The following is an 18,006-nucleotide window of genomic DNA, read 5'->3' as shown; positions in this document are numbered from 1 at the left end:
CCAAGCAATGCGGTTTGCAGACAAATTGCACATCCAGTTGTACCACCATCCCTCATCAAGGGCATCGACTAGGCGTTGTCAGAAAAAGTAGCCGCGAGCTGAGTATGCAGGGCAAGACGCCACAATCTGTAACTTGTCCATCAACCACACCTGGGAAGGGATTGGAAAATGAGAGAATAAAGAATAGAGAGATGTACGATGAGAGAAAAGTAAGAAAAGGGCTTTGTGAGAAAAACCGAGCCTGAGGGCCAAGTGATGTGAGCAATACATGTGCGAGATTGGGTGGGAAACATTACCTGCAATAGTAGTGGGCTCCCCGCAAGCCTAGCCGTCTCCCGGCGGTGAAAAGCGTCTAAGCCCATCAATGTCTCAGCCAATGTCATAGCAATGCAGCTCTTGCCCTCCTTCAAACCTTGGGCAACCCTGATCAACCGGACACTGGATCCTCCGGAACCTGAGGCAAGTAAGAAATGAGATAGCAAGCATAGGCAAAGCGCGTGTTGCCGATAGCCCTGCCAATGATGGTCACCGCGGTCACCAGCATCAGAAAACCGGCAAACCAAGCTTGGGATGTCCAACTCTCCGTCATGAATCAATGATCGAGCATCATGCAAAGTAAGGCTGCACATTTGTCCTAAGGCTTGGACGTGGCCGAATCGGAATTGAGGCAAGACTTCCTCGTTGTGTTCGGACTCCATCAAAACTTGGAAATCCTCGAAAGTAGGACACATCTCTTGCCCACTAAAGCTAAAGACGTGTGTTACCGGATTCCAAAACCTTGCCGCGGCATAGAGGAAAGGAAGATGCAGCGGAGTACGGCCCAGCGTGAATAGTGCGTTCAAGACGAAGCCCCGGAAGTTCAACTTTTCCGAGCCATCTAGAGAAGCAATCCCAGCTGTGAGATTTTGGGTGAAGAACGCCTCCATTTTGATGCAAAACTAAGATGAAATGAAAGAGCCACGAGGCTGGAGCTTTTAAAGAGGATAAGACACTGTTCGGAGGACACGTGTCAAAAATTTGGTGGCTGCCAAGCTAGGTGGTCGGCCGGCCACCTTTTCTGGTAGGCCGACCACCCCCCTCCCCTCTGATGGAAAAAGCTGGTCGGCCAGCTCCCTTAGGTGGTCGGCCATAGAGAGGAAGGTGGCTTTGGTCTTGTTCTAGCTTCCAGAAGAAAGTACCTAGCACTTCCATGCATTGGGGGTGTTGAAGGTGCGAGTTTTCCTCTGTTTCGGATGCGTTCCGTCACCCAGATCGTCCGAAATGCATTTGTTTATCAAGTTGTTGTTAAATCCTACTTATCGAGTTGTTATTTTGCTTATTGAGTTGTTGTTTTGCTTATCGAGTTGTTTAGTTTATCGAGGTATTAAGTTTTGTCGAGATGACGAGTTGTGTATATCGAGTTGTTACTCTTTGTTTAATCAACATTGTTGTGTCTTGCTTATCGAGTTGTAAACTTGTTAAGGTTCTGTTCTTTCTTAATAAGTTAAGTTGCTTTATTTGTTGCATCGGTTCACTACTTGACTTGGCAATTTTCCAATGCACAATTCCATTCAATCTCATTTTGTGCAAAATGATGCGATGCGATGCAAGAACATAAAATGCAACACTTTTTGAACAAAAACTGTTTCATTCCAACATGCTTCCTTTGTTACAACATTTTACAACAAGGGTACAAGTTTTACAGAAAATAAAACTGCCTAATAATGTTCAATGCGCTACAACTACTAGTAAAAAAGGCAAATAAAGCAGGAACATCTGTGCTCTCAAGCGCGAGAAAAAGAGGCCCTCTTCGTCCTCTTCTGCGGAACCGCCCCTGCGTCATCCCCATCAGCACCACTATCTGAATCGGAGCGGATGTCCTCAGAACCCTCCTCAGCATCACCTCCGCCCTCGAAACCGGACTCAGAGTCATCCTCTCTGCCGGCGGATGTCTCTGACTGAGGATGCACGGACACCTCCTCCTCGCTGGACCCCTCCTCGATGATATGTGCTCTGCGCCCACCTCATCTGCGAGACGACTCCCCTCTCCCAGCTCCTCGAGAAAGCCTAGATGGCCCAGCTCCTCGGGAAGGCCCAGATGGCCCGGCCTGTGGCTCAGTATATAACGGAGGCATCTAAAATGAAAGAGTGCAATTCGAATGCATCAGCCAAAATATGTATATCAGATGCACATATAAAAAAGCTACATGGAGTGGATGTACGCAAACATAGTACATGAATGTGGTGTGTCAGATATGCTCTACATATACAGTCATTCAATGCAGTGAAATGATCAAGTTCAGTATGTCATCATAAGTATGATAAAATACAAGAAAACTAAAGAGTACTGAGACACCCATGATGGACAGCTGCGTCTCTCTCCGCAAGACCATACCCTCAAGTGAGGCTACCAATCCGAGCATCCCCTCCGTGTACTCTCTAGGTGGCTGCAGATACAAGCTCAAATCATCAATGAATAAATTAGTGTCTAAGTATCTGAGTGATAAATGAAAAGCAGTGGAGCATACTGGTGGTGAGTCAGGATCACTAACATATCGATGATCAGGCATAGGAGGCTCTATCAGAATTGGGTAGGAAGTTTCGTATCGCCAACCCGTCAACTCAGTCGGAATGTCTGGCCATCCGGCATGATGATAAGTCGGGGGAATCGGGGGGACCAGTCCAGCCCCACCCCTATATGTACCAACCCTACTGGTCGAAGGAATGTCTCTAGCTTGGGTGCGACTCGAGGATGGCATGCCAGTAGACCTCCTCGTGGGAGTACAGACACCTGCCAATGGAGGCATCAAATATGTATGACGGTAGGTCGCGTACTCCCCGTCCTCCAAGTGTAGCAATACATCGGTGCCCAACTTGGCGCCAGTGACACCCTGGGGAGTGAGCCTATCAGTGGACCGCATGTCGACTGGAGGTGCTGCAGGGACACTTTGCTCGGGGTAGCCCATAGTCTGGCGAATGAAGTGTTCCCCCAGGAACCAGGCCCTACCAACCAGCCCCTCAAACAGGATCCTGTACCGAGAGGTGGCCCATCCTCTGGCAAGATAAAATCGGAGGTCCCCACCCAAAGGCACCCAGGGTTGCCAGGTGATCTACAGATAACCAATGCATAAACCGATCAGAAATCGTAGATATGCAAAATAAATCAAAGATAAAAACATGGAGAACGGAGAGTTCTGAATTACCTCTGTCGACCGTACTGTGTCGAAGAACTGCCGTAGGTAGGGGAGAGTCTCCCGGGCCTGCGGCCGGTACTGGCCCTAAAAAACGAGCGAGTAGGGGGTCATGAGGGCGCCTCCACCTCGAGCTCTGGGGCTAGCGCCGGGAAGTACGCAAAAACCCATAACTGTGGAAAACAGGGCAAAAGCCATCAGAATACAAAATGCTGAGTGCAGAATCAGAATACAGAATGCTGAGTGCAGAATCCGAATATAGAATGTTGAGTGCAGAATCCGAATACAAAATGCTGAATGCAGAATGTGAGTACAGAATGTAAAGTGTGCCGTGCATGCAATGTACAGATAATGAAAAGTAGAAATGTAAATCAAGAGGGCAGAAGGTACCTCCCAGGCTCTCCAGTAGCCGCCGACTATGTTCCCCCGTCCGCGAGAGGTCGCGCTCATGTAGCAATAGAGGGTAGCCAAGCTGGTGCCACCCCAGTCATACTGACCAACCTGCGAGAGGTCTACCAGGGCACTCAGCAGATATAGCCCAACGGTGTTTCCCCTATCCGCGAACAGAGTGGTCCCGAAGAGGAACATCAAAAACCCTCGGGCGTACTGTGCAATCTCCTCAGGAGTCTCGAGCTCAGTATGCCTGAACTGTGTAGAAAACCAGATGTATCGGACCCGGCCCAAAGATCGGTCGATCGGTGGGCGAGCTCCCAACAGATAAACCCAGGCAGCCTCCCACTCAACCATGTCCTCATTGTAGGGGATCGCCCAGCCTCCCACGTCGAGGCCTGTCAATACAGCAAAGTCGAAAGGGGTCATAGTCATATCCCCGGCAGATGAGAAATGAAAGGAGTTGGTGGTGTCCACCACCTCTCCACCAGGGCGCCCATCAACGTCTTGCTAGCTAGATAGCGAGATATCCCGGTACAAAGGGCCCAAACCCTGCTAGATCAACCCAATCGCGGACGGCCTCCGGGAGCTCCACATACCAATCTCTCGCAGCAATGGAGCCATATCCCCGTGTAAGTGGAAGGACATCTACATTCATAATGAACACATGTATTCAGTTTCAGAATGAAATGAATAAGCAGCTTTGCAAATGAAAGATATGAGCTGTGTGCAAATCAAATCAAATTCAATCAAATATGAGCTGCGTGTTCAGAAATTTAAAGTTTGGGCTGCGTGTTCAACTTTCAACAAATGTAGGCTGAGTGTTCACAATTAAATTTGGGCTGTGTGTTCAGATTTCAGAAATAATGTGGGCTGCGTGTTCACAATCAAATATGAGCTGTGTGTTCAGAAATTTAAAGTTTGGGCTGCGTGTTCAACTTTCAACAAATGTGGGCTGCGTGTTCACAATTAAATTTGGGCTGTGTGTTCAGATTTCAGAAATAATGTGGGCTGCGTGTTCACAATCAAATATGAGCTGCGTGTTCAGAAATTTAAAGTTTGGGCTACGTGTTCAACTTTCAACAAATGTGGGCTGCGTGTTCACAATTAAATTTGGGCTGTGTGTTCAGATTTCAGAAATAATGTGGGCTGCGTGTTCACAATCAAATATGAGTTGCGTGTTCAAAAATTTAAAGTTGGGGCTACGTGTTCAACTTTCAACAAATGTGGACTGCGTGTTCACAATTAAATTTGGGCTGTGTGTTCAGATTTCAGAAATTTAAAGTTTGGGCTGCGTGTTCAACTTTCAACAAATGTGGGCTGCGTGTTCAAAATCAAATATGAGCTGCGTGTTCAAAAATTTAAAGTTTGGGCTGTGTGTTCAACTTTCAACAAATGTGGGCTACGTATTCACAATTAAATTTGGGTTGTGTGTTCAGATTTCAGAAATTTAAAGTTTGGGCGGCGTGTTCACCTTTCAACAAATGTGTGCTGTGTGTTCACAAACAAAGTTTGGGTTGCGTGTTCAACTTTCAACAATTTGGGCTGTGTGTTCAGATTTCAGAAAAAGTGTGTGCGCCGTTCACCATCAAATATGAGCTGCGAGTTCAGCAATTTAAAGTTTGGGCTGCGTGTTCAACTTTCAACAAATATGGGCTGCGTGTTCACAAACAAATTTGGGCTGTGTGTCCAGATTTCGGAAATAGTGTGGGCTGCATGTTCAAAATGAGCAGAAGTATGGCATGCGAATGTGTTCAGAACGAGCAATAAGCATACATAGCATGAAATGCACGGAAAATGCAGAATTAAGGCAAGAAATGTAAAAAAAAGTGAAGTACATACCTCTCGTGTCTGATGAGAGAGATGGGACTCCGGCCCCCGAAGTAGTAGGTCCACAGGAGCTCGAGGATCGAAGTCGGTAAAGTGATAAAAAACCGCCTGAGGAAGGACGTGTGCTGGAGGGTCATACCTCTCGAGAATGAATGGCCGAATCCTCGGCGGCAGAGACATGATATATGGATCGCCTCCGGCATCTGGAGAACCTCCGCCATGGGGAAATTGACCCTCCATCTCAGGGAATCTGCAAAAAGGAGCAAAAATGAGCGAAATGAGCCAAAATTGGAAAAAGTCAACAAAAGTCAACTCTCGGGAAATGAAAAAGTCAACAAAAGTCAACTCTCGAGAAAATCTTCCAAATATTGAGACAAACTTACCTCAAGTGGTGAAAATGAGAAAAAAAGCTCCGAAATCAAATTTTAATCGGTTCAAAGTGGAGAAAACTGAAAGTTTTCGCGAAACAACTTGGTGTGGGGCGTTGGAAAACGCGTATGGAGCACAGATCTGAGAGAGAAAATGGTCTAGGAAGGAAGAGGAGGCAATTTTGGATCTGAAGTTGTGAGCAAAAAGTGTTTGGCTTTGTATATTTAAAGAAATGAGTGTGAAAAGTCAAAATTGCCCCGGATTTGGGCTAGGTGGTCGGCCGGCCACCTTTTCTGGTAGGCTGACCACCCCCTGCACTCAAACCTGGTCGGTGGCCTCCAGTGGACTCCAAACCTGGTCGGTGGTGTTCCCAAGAGGGTCTCCAAGGTCTCTGCAAATTTTGGTAGTCATCGGAGTCCCCGACACCCGAGAAAGTACAAGAAAAGTGCACTTTTCGTCGCGAAATCCCTCCGCGGGAACTTCAACTCCAACTTTCGATGCGTGTTTCATCATCACTCGTCAAGAGCAAAATGTATCCTTTTTGAGTATGTTGTGACCCTTCCGGGAGGTAAACCGGAGGTCACGATTGAGTCGCACTCGTCGAAACTTGCATTTCTTTGCTCGTTGTTTCACGTCAAACACGCATTCGAATTTGCACTTATCCTGCATTGTTATGCACATCACTTGCATTCTCATGCATACCACTTGCATTGTTGTGCACGTTTCATGGGTATTGTCATACTGTCACGCTTAGCTTGCATTGACACGCGCGTGTCTCTCGCATTGCGATGCACTCTCCTATCGGCACCCTGTTTGTCTATGTTCGATATAGCGTTGAACATGTGTTGTGCTTGTTAAGTTTCTCTCTTTTGCAGGCACGATATTGTATGTACGGTTCATTTGAAGCTAGTGCAACTAGACGAATCGCGCAGGTATTGTATCTTCTCCGTGTGAGACGTGGCGAGAATTGAATAATTCTCCGCATTCTTAAACTGCATGAAATGTAGTTGTTGCTTTGCATTCTTGCTTAAAACTGTTGCGTGTGCGCTTTATTATAGCTTGCTGCTTTGCATGATCATGAGTTACGTCCAGCTTTGTGCATATCATTTTGCATCTTGCCCCCTGCCTGCGGGCACATCTGTGTTATCTTGCCTGTTTGTCTAAGTCTTCGGCCTTGTCAAAAATGGGTCGTCTCTGGGCTTTGACATTCACTCCCGTCACGTATGACTTTTGAGTTCTGTCAAAGAGGGGCAACTGTAGACACCCATTTTTGACCGACCTTAAGACTCAGACGTCACCAGTTGAGCACTCGGTGATGTTGCATATTGTGCTCGTTCTGAGGTTTCAGAGTCTCGGCTGCGAGCCTTGCCTCCGGACTTCGGGGCTCTTTTGTGCTTTGCCTTGGTTTGTGAACCAGGTCTTGTTTTCTCTGTTTTCTCTTCTCGAAGGGAGGGAGAGGTCCAGTAGACCATCTCTCAGTGGCCGTAGGCTACGTTTCGCGGTCGTAGGCCATCTTTTTCCCGTTTGGAGGCCAGTTTTCAATTTTTGGAGCCGTCGGCCGTGCGCCTCGATTTGGGACCGCTTAATTACCTCTGATTGCTCCAGTTTTTGGCACACACCTTATTTCCTCCCTTTTGAGGGACATTATGGCTCGGGAGACCACCTTCGTGGTTATACGCCACTTCCGGTACCTAACAGCCTATTTTCGGGGCCCCAAACTGCACGTTTTGGCCCCGAACTTTTGTTTTACATCCGTCTTGGCCCATTTTTGGTAGGGACCCTATTTTCATTGCTAGGGAGGTGGTAGGATGGTGGGAGGCCACCTTTTCTCCTGAAAAATCAGTTTTCTCTTTTTCTCTCTCCAAAAGTCGGCTTTTCTGACAAAAAATTGGTTTTTCTCATTTTTGAGCCACAATTTCTAGCTTTTCATACCACCATTGTGTTGTGCTCATCTGGGAGGCCACCAATATGGGTATGCCAACCAGTAATTCATCTTGACCCCTTTGAACCTTGCTAAGAAGCTGGTTTTTCTCTCTCTTGGGTCACATTTTTTGGTTTTTCACTATACAACTGTGTTGCACTCATCTGGGAGGCCATCTTTTTGGGGTGGCCGGCCAGAAATTCTTCTTGAACCTTTTGACCCCTAGTCGGCCAACCAGGGGGAGTGCCCGGCCGGCCACTTGAACTGGCCGGCCTGCTTCTTGCTTTTTGCCCTCTCTGAATGCATCACAGCTGTGCCAGCTGTGAGGCAATTGGACCATCCTCCATACACGTGTATGGAGGATATGTGAAGCCCTTTTGGGATATTTTAGAGCCTTTCCTCTATAAAGGGGAGGCTGATCTTCTTTGGCAAGGGTTGAACAACTTTGAAGGCTTACAACTCTCTTCTTCTCTATATCTCTACACTTGAGCCTCCAAACCCTAGTTTTCTTAGACCATTTGCACTACAACCCTTAGCACCACACCTCCTCCATCCATTCCAGCACTTTGGGACTGATTTGCAAGGGTCGAAGGTTCACCAACTTGGTCCAAAAGCTCCAGCTTTGCTGTTCTTCAAAGGTAAGCACCTATTTCCCTTAAACTTGCATTTTTTGCTCCATTGATTAGCCTTACTTGCAAGTATTTTTGGACTTTTTCATAAACTAAAAGTGTCATATTTTGAGCTCCTCTTGAATATTGATTAAGGATACTTTTCTGTTTGAGGTCTCCTACACCCTTGTATGCTTTGTCCCTCTTTGTAGGCTTATTTTGCATCATATCTTAGCCCTACTTGTGAGCATTTTCGAGATTTGTCATAAACTTTAAAAAGTTTCCTTTTGAGCTTATAAACATGTTTGTTTAAGATACTTTCTCTGTTTGGGGTCATCTACCCCCTTTCATGCCTTATTTCCTCATGTTTTGAGCTATGCATGTGAGCACGTGCATTGGCCTTGATTTGGTCTTTTAGCCACTGAAATCCAGAAGATTTTCAGTGGCTTAGATGTACCTTTAAGCTTCAAAATCATAGAGGGGTGACCCTCTCACCCCTCATTCTCTTTACTAGCTTTGTTGGCCTCCCAAAGGGACCCTCACTTGCATGTTGTGAAGTCAATTTTTGGGCTCAATTTGGTGAGTTTTAAGGTCTTCCTTGACTCTATATAGAGCCCCCTTGGCCATATTTTATGTCTATGGTGCATGTGTAAAACAATCTCATTCAAGGCCTTTCAAATGGACCTTTCATTGCATGCTTCCTAGACCAATTTCAGGCTCTTTTTGGTGGGTTTTAGGGCTGTCATAACTCATTTCCGAAGGTGGTTTTTCCATTTTGTTTGTCTATCATGTATGTGTAGAACAACCCCTTGCATGGCTTTCCAAAGGGGGTCATCATTCTTGCATGTGTTGACTAAGTTTCAGTGGTTATTTGGGCATATTTTGGCATGAAATACTTTTGTTTTTGGCTGGTTGGGTGAGCCCTCATATGCTTCATATAGTTGTAGAACAACTCATGGTTCACTAGCTTTCTTTGCATGGTTTATAGGCCATTGATTCTAGCGTATTTTGGCCATGCCTTAAACTGATAATGTGCTTATTTTGGATTGCCCTAGCTCTATTTTTGGGTCTTGTGGTTGAATAATGTTAGTTTTTCATGCTTGTAGTTCAATGCACTTGCCTATCTTCGAGTTTTGAGGTTCGTTGCATGCATGTACTGAGATGTTTCCATGTTTTGAGCCTATCATTCATCACATTTTAGAGCTTGTTTGAATTCCATGTTGCCATGTTTTCATCTCTTTAAATGCGTTTGAGAGTCGGGCTTGTATGCCTCATTTACCGACCATTGAATGAGCTCCATTCCGTTGCATTCCGAGCCATCATTTTAGGCCATTTCCCCACTGTTTCAGACCTGCCTAGGATCTGTTTGGGGTAAGTTTTTCCTTTGGTGCATTTCTTTGGGTACCTCTAGTGTAACGCACTTCACTAGTTTCAGTACCCGGTCCCCCCTAGCTTGCATTATGTGCCATATTTGCATGTTTCGGGACCGTATTTCATGTTGTTTTAGAGCTGTAATTTATGCTATTCCATGTCATGTTTCATCCTTGCCATGCTTTGGTAGAGTGGCATTCCATGCCTTAGGTTCGGTCCTTGGTATTCGTGCATGTGTCCACACATTTCGATTGTCTCATTTTCATCTAATGGCCACTGATGTGAGTGTGGCTGAGGTCCACTCATGTTGGTGTAAGTCCATCGTGCATTGTGTATGCCATTTCGGTCCATAGCATTGTGTATGCTATGTTGCATGTTAGAGCATTGTGTATGCCATGTTACATCGCGCATTGTATATGCCATTTCGGTCCATAGCGTTGTGTATACTAGGTTGTATGTTAGTCGCATTGTGTATGCCATCCCATTTGCATTGTGTTTGGGATAGGAGTTAGCCCAAGCACGGGAAACGAGGGACGTTTCGTACTCTGAGTGATGGAACGTGTCTCAATTCCCGGTCGTCGACACTCCGGATTACCCATGATGGAGTTTAGGTCTTGTTGTGCTTTCATGTGCATTCATTTCACATCGAGTCGTGCAATTCGACTCCTCGGCCATCATGCATCGAGATGCGTGATTGATGGCACAAGGATCGAGGACTACACTCCCTGAAGAGTAGTCATGCATACATATGTGAAAATACTTTGTTGTGCCCCTTTCTTGCTCTCTGTTGCAGCAAATCAGAAATCAACAGCTTTCTAAAGCCTTGCATAGCATTCCGGGATTAATTACAAACAGAGGTGAATCGGGGCATCGCAATGGATTTCCGCGCCAGGCAACTCAAGCATGCATCATTCATCATTCGGAATAAGAGCTGAGGCATTCTATTTTGTAGCTTGCACGCTATTTACTTGCTTCCCTAGTTAAATTGTTATTTAATTAGGGTTTTGTAATGTGTAATTATTCATTCGGACTGTAATTATTATTCGGACTGTATTATTTACCCGGACCCTCCAAGCGAGGGCACAATTGTAATAAGTGTGCGTGCGTGTGATGTATGTCTTCCAACCCCACGTCTTTCTCCCTTTTATCTACCAGCTTATGATGGTTAGGTTACGGCATGTTTCAATTAGCATACTTATGCTCACATGTTTGCATCCATTCATCTGTATTGCATGCACCGGGCTCGGCGTATCATACTAACTGGATTTGTATTTCAATTTCGAGTTGAATACTTGTTAGCTGTAGCATTTCACATGCCAGCCTTAGAATAGCCGAGCCTATTGTAGTTGCATTTTTGCATGTGTTGCATTAGGCATTTCTGTATAGTTAGGATCATGCATGGATTTCTAACATAGCTTCTGTTTTGGCCTGGAGTACTCGGTAAGTACTTATGCTTTAGCATCCTTGCATGCGTGTGAGTGACTGCCATGATAGCATGCTTACCATGAGACTATCTGCTTATGTGATATACCTGCCTGAATGCCTGTGGGTAAAGGTTGGGTTATTTGGATTGGAACAATTCATCAATTGTAAGTTTGAAGCCCACTAGATAATGGCAAATCATCTTGTTTTCTAAGCCCACCTAAGGGTGGCAAATCCACATTTTAGCCTACTTGCGAGTAGCAAACCGTTTCAAAACAAACATGAGATGTTTCGTTCCAATTCAGGCGGTCCAGTCTATACTTGTATGCTGTGCGCATCACATAGTAAATCTAGGCTAATAACCAGAATAAGAACGCATAATGTTTTCAAAACTAGATATCATGGTTAGTAGAGGCCGATCTTTGATCAGGCGAGCGGGGGTGCTCATGAAGTGACCTTCCCCAATCGTACCCAAGTTCTCGAGCCGAGGCAACTTTGGTGATGACGGACACGTGGCCTTAGGCAACGAGTCAGGGTTTCCTAAATTTCCCCAAAAATAAAATATTTAGGTGGCGACTCTGTATCTGGCAAAGCAGTCCATGTTTGGCATCTCTTTCAAAAAATCTGTTGTCAAAAACGATTTGCCAGATTTGGACTCTTTGATGATTCATCGGTCTTGCATTGCACTCTACGAGATTAGATACTGGACCGTGACTTTTGAGGGACCGTGACTTTTGAGTCCGAACTGTAGTGAGCCCATAGGAACAAAACGGGGGATTTCCTCCCAGGACATTCGGGGACGTGTACAGTGCCTGCCTGCACCTCCAAGCTGGTTGTTCCTAGTGGCCATGTCGTCGTTCCATTGAACCCGACCATTGGGCTATTGGATTGCTTCATATCATCTGAGTGAAGGCCAAGCTCCTTGTAACATCAGACGTACATGATGTCACAAGAGCTGCCTTGGTCAATCAGGATGCGCCTTACTTGGCATTCCCCAACTTGGAGGGATACTACCAAGGCATCATTATGCGGGTGCTGCACCATCTCAAGGTCGGCTTCAGAAAAGGACACTACTGGTCCTTGGCACTCCTCTGCCCGATGTCTCTTCTCCCCGACTTGGTAGACATACTGCAAGTGCATCACTTTCTGGGTCTCCCCCCTGATCTCGTTTTCACTGACCTTCGAGTGAATGATATTAATTACCTGAGGTCCCCCTTCTTGAGATTGTTGTGCTAGGGGAGGTGGAGATGCTGTTGCTTGAGGCAATCTTGTCTGTTCTTCCTTTGTTCTGGCCTCATTGACAAGGTCTCTCAGATGGCCTTGCCTTACCAGGTCTTCCAAGTGTGTTTTCAGGACTCTGCAGCCCTGAGTCATATGCCCATTTTCATTGTGGTAAGCACAATGCCTGCCAAGATTTCTTCCCATGAATTCTCCTGGTGCCTTTGCTGGTGTTTTGAAATAGGGTTGATTCCGAATTTGATACAGGACTTTGTGAATTGGGATTCGGAACACAATTGTCACTGCCTGTGTTGCCCTCAGTTCTATCTCCTGTTTGCTGGATCCGTTGCTACCTCGGCCTCGCTTTGGTGAGTCGTTTCTCTTTTCTTGCTTTGCCTCCTTGGTCCCCGATGTATCTTCTTTGGCTTTGGCGTACTTCTTGATCCTCGCCATGAGCTCTTCCATGCTTTTTGGCAATGTCTTTGCCAAAGATTTTCGTAGTGGACAGTTGTCTTTTAGGCCGTTCTTGAAAGATACGACCACCGCCTCTTGATTACACTCTGGTATTCGGTTGAACACCTTATAGTACCTTTTTGCATAGGCCCTAAGGCCTTCATCCTTTCTGATCTTTAGAGCCATTAATGCGTCCACCCTTAATGGCTGCAGTTTGTTTGTCATGAACTTGGCCACAAACATCTCGGCCAGGCCTTCCCAAGTCTTCATGCTTTCCTTTGGTACTTTATGGAACCAATCTGATGCAATCTCCCCAAAAGATGAGGGGAACACTTTGCAGAGCAATGGCTCGTTCCCACTGTACAATGCCATTGAATTCTGGTATAATCCAATATGAAAGTTGGGGTCCGACTTACCATCGTATATTTGGAACCTTAGCATACTGAATCTCTTCGGAGCCTCAAATTTGTCTAGCGCCACCGAGAATGGTGTTCTCGGCTTTTCAGGGGATGTTACCTCGGCATCGGCATTCTGCTGCTTCCTCTTGAGGTAATCTCTCAAGTCTTCTTTGCTCCGTCCAAGAGCTCGTCTATCTCCTGACTTCAGTCTTTTCGGCATACTACTCTCAGCTTCATGGTGGGTCCTTTTTTATTTTTCTCCGTGAGTTGTGTCGAAACAGAGCGCCTGCCCCTGAACATGCCGGTGTTCCTTGGGGTCTGCCTCCTTGGTGCGATGCGTCCTCCGCGATTCTTCTCTCATCGATTCTACTCGTCCGACCTCCCTTGAAGGCCGGTGAGAGTGTTTTTCGCTCCTGGCGTGCTGGAGGATTTCTGGGATTGGTTTCTGCCCTCCCATCTGTGTACTGGTTGCTGGAATCGGCGTGCTCTGCAACGGGAACGGTGGCTGCATGACATTGTTTTGCATCATAAAGTTGACCACCGATTGTAGGTTTGCCAATTTGTTCGCCATCTCTTTTACCTCTTCGTCCCTCCGCTGGCATCTATCTTTCCATACCTGGAGGTCGTCCTCATTGTAGTACCCACTTCGATCTGGCTTCTTTGGTGCATTGACATCCTGGCCAACGTCTTTCTTACTGTAATTCTGGTCACGAGTTTCTGTGTTGCGGTTGTCTCCTTTGACGTCAAGGTCGATAAGTCTGCCACTCCCAACAGGAGTGTCGTTCCCAATCTTTTCCTTATGTCCGTCACTGGCCATCTATTCTTCTTTCTTTCCCACAGACGGCGCCAAATTGTGTGGGTGATTTTTCGATCACACTGCCCAACTTAGTATTCAGCTGGAGAGCACTGGCAGAATAGATGACACCTGGCTGACTTGCAACAGAAAGAGAAGATTCCGGCGGTGGTTTGTCCATCCGGGGGCACTCCGACGATCAAGTCAGTATATCTCTCAATGATAATCAATAGTGCTAATCTCACTGTTCAGAATATAAATTGCATACCTTAGACCCATGGGGGTGCCTCTCTTTTATAGTTAACTCAATCATTGTCCCACTAGAAGCCTAGCTTCAATGGACTCTTGTTCAGTGCTTATTCTGGACTCTTCAAGAGATAAAAATAATCTCTCTAAGAGTTTTATCCTTATCCATGCTAAAGTCCTTCATTATTTTAGGACTCTCGCTCTTTATCCGTTTTTCTCGGATTCTGATATCTTCGGAGATTACCTCGGCCTTGCCGAGATCACCTTGGCGTCATGACCTGGGCATGTGGCACCTCGGCTGACACGTCGGCGTCACCTTGGCCACGTGTTGGGACTCAAAAAATATATCCTCACAGTACATATAGTACATCCCTTTCAAAGATAGGTATATTAGAATTTTCCTTATATTAAACTTATGAAATTTATTTTATGTTTTTAAACTTAAAAAATGATTAATATAATTTATCATTTTTAAATAAAAAAAATTAATGATAAATCCAATCTAAAGAGGGGATAAGACATTAGGTCTAGTGACTTTTTTTTGTTGGTCAGAAATTCACTCTTTGTGAAATAGTTTGGTGAGAAATCTTAGAAGACATTTTGTTTCTAATTTTACTCCTTCGCTGTTTTTTATCTGTTTAACATTTTGTTAACTATCTGTTCAAATTTACATCTATTTGTTCAAATTTTTTCACTACCTATTCAATTTTTTCCCTATCTGTTCAATTTTTCTCTTAAATTATATTTATCTGTTCAATTTGTTCCCCAAATTCTACTTGTCTATTTAATTTTACATCTTATTTGTTCAATTTTTTCCCTACTTGTTCAAAATATGTGGGTTTCTCTCTTTATCTATATAAAATCTGTGAGTTTCTCTCTTTATCTGTTCAAATTATCTTATTCAAAAGTCTATCTGTTAAAATTATTTGTTGAAAAATCTATTTATTGTAATATATTTGTTCAAATTCTCTCTATCTTTCTTTCTGGTATCTGTACAAAAAATATTCAAACTCAACAACAACAATCCTATCTAAAAAAAAAAAAAAAAACAACAACAACAACAACAAATGTCTATGTTTGAAAATCTATCTATTTAAATTCAACAACAACAACATCTCTCTCCTCTCTAACATTATAGTTTCTATATTCTTACTGCACACAATGTCATTTCTCAGTTCTCTCTCTCATCCCCACATCCCCAAATATATACATGTGCAGAGACCTAGCTTCTCCTTCATCACAGTGGCCATCACCGTCTGATCTGCAGGTCACACACACACATGGATAGGATCAAGTTAAAGAACATGTCTTAAACTCAAATATTGGCTAAGATCTTGATCTTAGCCATTGTGATGATAAATTAAAAAACAAAAAAAGGTCCTAAACAAACAAACAAACACACACACACACACAAATTAATAGATGGAGTGTTTATTTGTGTGTTAACTAATTTCAATCAACATATTATCAAAGTTTAGCGGTGTTTTGAGCCAAGAAATTGATCTAACATGAAGTTCCACAAAATCTTATGTCCAAATATACATATCAAGGTTAACTGATTGTAGCTAAACAAAAATGATACCTCAACTATCGATGGAGGTGGAGTCGGCAGCGACGGAGGTGAAGAGGAAAATGAGGAGAGAGAAGAGATGAGAGAGAAGAGAGAGAAGATAGAGAAGAAGGGGTTGTAGCGATGTTGATGCCGTCACTGATGGTGGTTAAGAGAGAGGTTTGGATCGGCAACGAAGTTAAGGAGCTCTGGTGCAATGAGCCACTGTGGCGATGATCTATTCGCGGATCGCAGTTCTTAGATGGTGACAATTGGCGGAAGGCGAGTGATCTCAACGGCGAAGGAGTCAGAGCGGTGGAGATATCAACGACGATGCCTGTGTGTGCACCAGTGGCTGAGCAATATAGGGTTTTGAGTCTCTCTCGCTCTCTCTCTCTCTTTTGTTCCGCATGAAATGATTCTCTTTTCTATTACACTGCAAGGATAGTTTGGTCATAATCTGAAAAGTATGTCCTATTACTTTCTATTACCAGTGGCTGATGCTGCTGCTGCTAGTTCTATTACTTTCTCTGTGTCATCCTTATATTCCACATCTTGTATCTTCAGCAAATTTGTTCCAGAATCTGCACAGCATGTGTTGCTTCACTGCACCTTCTCTTGGACCATTTGGCCATCTGTGCTTCGTGATTGGGAAATACAATGGTGCATCCCACTTTCTGTGGTAGGTTTACTCAACTAGTGGAAGGGGGTGAAATTTAAGCGTCTGCTCAGAAAATTTTGGAGAGCCATTCCCCTTATTGTTCTCTGGTCTCTTTGGAAGCATAGAAATGAGTGTGTCTTCTCTAATGTCCATCCTATCTCAGCTGACCTGTGGGAACTCGTCAAGATTAGATTAGCTTTTTGGCTCAAAGCCTCTCTCATGGACTTCCTCTTTTCAGTCAATGATGTTGTTCTCAATTGGAGGCAAATCAGTGGCTGCCATTGAGTTTTGCACTTGGTTTTAGGAGTGGTGGACAAACTGTCAAGCTGTTTTGGAGGGGCAAACTGTCAAGCTGATCTGGAGAGGTTAACTTGTTGCCCTGCTGATCTGTTATGTTCTGTTTGGAGGGGTTGACATTGGTCTACTGTGTTGATCAAAAATAGAGGGGGCGAGGGTTGAACTTTCTGTTAGTCTTCTCTGCTTTGCTGGTCTGTTAGTCTACTACTATTCTTGGGTAGAAGCTGGTTGGTTAGTCTGTTGTTAGTCTTGGGTAGAAGCTGGTTGCTTGGCAGAATCTGAATCCTTTTGGGTTTTGTGTTTGTTGGCTTTTTGGTTTTGTTCTTTGCTGTATCTGATGGTTTCTCATCAACTGGATCTTCGAGCTTGTGCTAGCTCCAAGCTTTTCTTCATTAATGTATCTTATTATACTTTGTATGTTCTCATCAATAAAGATTTTTTACTGATAAAAAAAAAATAATAATAATAATAATAAGGGGCATTTATTCATAAATCCCTCTTCACTTACTTATATTCTACTTAGGGATGGTTTGAAATGTTCTAAATAAGTATACTTTTTGACTTTTTATAATAAAAAAAAATGTGTAGAAAAATAGATAAAGTGATTAAAAAAGTATAGAGAATATATTGATAGATGTTAATAGATATTGATTGATGTGATCCAAATAAGTGTATGTAAACAAACAAGTATACTTTTTTAGTTCATGACAAACACCTATTTAGTTTAAATTATTTTCTTATGTGCCAATAAATCCTATGTGTGACATAGTTCCTAAAATACTCTGAATAATAATATTCACATTGACAGTATGAATGTTCAATGATGTAAATATGAATGTTCACACTATCAATATGAGCATTCACACGTCGATGTGAACATTCACACTGAAAAATATGAAAATTCACATCACCAAGTTGTTAAATGTTCAAAAAAAATTTATAAGAATAAAATTGTTCATAAAATATCCTAAATACGATAATTAGAATTTGATAGATCAAATGTCCAAAAAATATGACTTGTTGAAATATAAGAATATGTTATAAATTAATTATGATAAAAGTACTTGAACTTTTTTTTTCTAATTATTCTCTCTAATAAAAATAGAAAGGGTAAATTACAAATACACCTTCCGAGAATGGCTTAAAATACGATTTACTCTTTGTAGTTTTGAAAATTACATGATGTCCCTTGAAATTTCAATTTTATAACAAATACACTTTTTATTAATAAATTATCAAATCAATTAACAATTTTTAATGATATTAAGAAATTTATTTCAATTAATAAATTCATGTAATTTTATCGTTGT

The sequence above is a fragment of the Camellia sinensis genome, chromosome 5 (genome assembly GCF_055761805.1).
Source record: "Camellia sinensis isolate YWXY chromosome 5, ASM5576180v1, whole genome shotgun sequence".
NCBI classification, from domain to species: domain Eukaryota; kingdom Viridiplantae; phylum Streptophyta; class Magnoliopsida; order Ericales; family Theaceae; genus Camellia; species Camellia sinensis.
Note: the sequence above shows the minus strand (reverse complement) of the source record.